Source organism: Mustela nigripes, chromosome 1 (assembly GCF_022355385.1).
Source record: "Mustela nigripes isolate SB6536 chromosome 1, MUSNIG.SB6536, whole genome shotgun sequence".
Classification (NCBI taxonomy): Eukaryota; Metazoa; Chordata; class Mammalia; order Carnivora; family Mustelidae; genus Mustela; species Mustela nigripes.
Window position 1 is genome coordinate 122,067,243 of NC_081557.1, and position 3,955 is coordinate 122,071,197.

Below are 3,955 nucleotides of genomic sequence, written 5' to 3' on the forward strand. Positions count from 1 at the left end.
TATCCCTGCTCCCATCTTTTCCTTCCTTCTCTCCTTGCTACCTCACATAATTTCATTTTTCCTTCCCTCCCTCCCTCCTCCCCCCCCTTTTTTAATATCAGCAGATAGTCATTGAAAGCTTCTTGTTTCCAGGCATTGTTATGAGCATTGGAGACATAACAGCACACAAGATAGCCTATTGTCTCACTTCCAAAAGCTTGTAACCAGTTTTGCTAAATAGAGAACAGAACTATCACCTGAATGAATTTTAGTTGTAGAGAAGGGATAGGATAGAAAACAGAATGTCTGCAAGTCTTCTTCATTTGGGTTGCATCAGATCATAGTGAAACCAGGAGTATTAGAGAAGCAGGGCAGAGAGAAAGGTTTCCTCTTCAATGCCCACACCACTCAGACTAGGAAAGATGCTTCAATGTCAGGGAAAAGAGTAAGGGAGAAGCACAAGAGGGAGAGGTCCTTGAGTTCCAGAGCAAGGAGTCCTTCATTCCTGTGAGATCCCAAGAAACAGCCAGACCTAGAGAGGTAGAGTCTGTGGAGTGTATCATAGACAGATGGGGAATTCCTGGCAAGAGATTATAAGAGCATAGAGGATAGCGGGGTCGACTCAACTAAAATTTAGATACTGCCTTGAGGAAAGGAAAAATTGTTCTGAATTAACTGAGCTTAAATTTCTACCAGTCTGGTGACATAAGACATTATGTCTTATGTTCAGTTTAAGAAAAATTCAGAAGTTATACATCCTGCACACTAAATCTGTAAACGCAGACTTATACCACTATATTCATAACTCTCTCCTATCTAAAGTAAATTAATAAGCCACAAAAAACCCTTCCTTTAATCCTATGTCTCTCTACTCTCATTCATTCACTTTTCCTGTTTACAGAAAAGCTTGTTAAACATGTTCTGTACTGTTTCAATTTCATTCCTCCCTACTCATTCACCCCTTAACCAACTCCAGTATGATTTCTATTATCATTATTCCACCAACAAAGCATTTACTAAAGTTATTAGTGACTTTTAGGCTCCTAAATGTACTGGGTATTTTCCAGCTTATTTCATTTCATTTTATTTGATCTTTAAACAGCACTTGGCATTGTTTTTGGCTCTCCTTTTTAAAACACTTGCTTTCTTTGCTTCCATGACATCACTCTCTGGGCTCTCCTATTGGCTCAATCTTCTGAGTTACATGTGTAGGCTCATCCCCTCCTTGACCATTAAAAAAAAAAAAAAAAAAAAAATATATATATATATATATATATATATATACACACACACACATATATGCCCATAAATATGTATTTGCATATTATATATACAATCTCAATGACTCTTAATTTATATCTCTTGACCAGTCCTATCCTCTACACATTGGATCCTTATACCCAACCGTTAATTTGGACTTCTCTAGACTATCTCAAACTTAACACGTCCAAGATCAAATTCTTGATCTTCCATCCTGTCCAAACCTACTCATCTCCTGTGGTCTCTTTATCATTGAATGATGCCTATTTCTCCACCTCATCTGGTCAACATTCTTACTCCTTGGCTTTGGGTCTTCTGGCCTCTTTGTCTTAAAATGGACCAGTACTCAACTCAAAAAGGGTATGCTGTTCTCTCTGTCTGGAATTTTGCTGCCTTCCCCTCAATGTGGGCTCATCTATCTATCTTTCTTTTCCTTCCTTCCTTCCTTCCCCCCTCCCTTCCTTCCTTCCTTCCCTCTTCCTTTCTTTTTAAGGGTTTTTATTTATTTGACAGAGAGATACAGAGAGAGCACAAGCAGAGAGAGCAGCAGGCAGTGCGAGAGGGAGAAGCAGATTCCCTGCCAAGCAGGGACCTTGATGTAGGGCTTAATCCCAGGACCCTGGGATCATGACCTGAGCTGAAGGCAGACACTGAACCAACTGAGCCCCCAGGCCTCCTGGACTCATCTTTCTGAAATCCACTCAAATGTTCCTCTGCAGGAAGCCATTCCTGTCGTCTCATTTGGTGTCAGGCCTTTTTAGGCACATCCTCAACCTACTCTCGTAGAACCCTGCCCCTTTTGTTTCTTGTGGTTGCACATTCATCAGTCAGGATCTGCCTCCTTCTCTGGGTTATAAACTTCATGAAGGCAGGGGCAGCATCTGTCTCAAATCTCCATTGACCCTGATGCCAATATTTTTGGAATGAATAAATGAATTATCAATAAAAAGAGAGAATTGCTTTCCCAAACTGAGTTGTTTGCCTTTCCTTTTTATTCGTAGTGTTTTCATACGCAGACTTTTTAAATTTTATTTTTATGCAATCTAATGTATCCATCTTTCCTACTTTAAGGCCATTTTTAGAATGGCCTTTGCCACCCCAAGATGACATAAATATTCACCAAAATTTTCTTCCAGTACTTTTATGGTTTCATTTGCAAGATTTAATTCTTAAATCCATCTGGAATTTATTTCTGAAAGAAATGAAACAGTGCCAGCTATTTTGTTTCAGAGCCAGTTCCTCCTAAATTGAAAACTTCAGCTATATCCAGTAGTGTGATGTCATTAAAGATAATAGGATTTAGAATCAGAAGGCCTGGATTTAAGTTCAGTTCCACCACTTGCTCACTGTGCAAATTTCAGCGAGCCCTTTAATCTCTCTGTGACTTATCAGAAACGTTTATAGCAAGAAGACTCAGTGAAGAGACAGTGCAGGAATCCTCATGAGCAAAATGGCCATCGAAGAGGCAAGAGAGAGTGGAAGAGTAGCATATTGGTTAAGAGTGTGGGCTTGAGTCAGACTATCTGAGTGTCAACCATTTTATCGTCTACAAAATGGCATAAAAGCTGTAACTGTCTTTATGGCTTATGGTGGAGCTTAAATAAATTTGTGAATGTAAAGCACGTACACTCGTGTCTGGATTGTGGACAATAAGCAATAAGCAGTGGTTCTTGTAGAAAAGGATGTCAATGATTCAGTAAGAATAATGGAGACGGGGTGCTCTCTTGAAGGGATGAGGAAAGCATATCGTTAAGGCGTACCCAACAATGAACTAGATAGGAACATGAAGAAAAGGAAGTAGACACATAGGTTTCCTGGCAATATGACCAAAGTGATTCTCTCCCACCTCTGATTTCCTTTGGTTCTGACAGATCTGTTGTCTAGGGCCCTGTCTTAGCATGTGCAGAGTATCCCTCATGTTTTGCAGTTTTAAGGAAGTAAGCTTATTAAATTCAGTAAATTACTGCCTCAAAGTTTGTTTTAAAAAACCATTCCTTTGATATCGACAGGCTTTAATAATATAACTGGATATGAATATCTCTCAAAAAGAAGTAATAAATGTGTCATATAGTATAAAAAAGCAAGTAGGGTGGAGAAGAGATACCTCGAATGCGCATTGATAATGAATCTCTTCATTATCATTTTGATCCCCACCAAATGCAGAAGAACTGGGGAGGTGGTATGTTTGAACTACAGAATATCACAGAATAACGAACACTGAGTCTTCATCATCACCTGCCTTTTCTTGTCTGAGTATTTCTCTGGGTTGCAGACCTTAACATGGCCTAGCCTCATATCATAACAGGCAGGGCTAGCCCAAGATCCACGGTGTCCACAGACTGATTGAAATGATTAATGGAAGTGTATATTTCCTTCACTGAGTTCAACCTAAGGGATTTATTACTTGCACTGAATTTAACACTATAACTTATTTGGAATTGTTTATCATTTTATGATTTGTCACATAACTAGATAGCATCAGTCAGTCAACCATGGATAAAATAAATCCATTTTATTGGCTTCGTTTGAGGTTTTTGTTTTGTTTGTTTTTGCTTTCATGCTGGAAAAAATGTGTTTTTTAAATTTTCTGACATGGTTCACTTTTATAACAGAAAACATCTTCAACTGACAAATTTCCACAGAGAATTCAGATGCTTATTTGACATCAATGATCATAAATACAGTTTGGTAATTTTAAGTTTATTAACTACAAGAC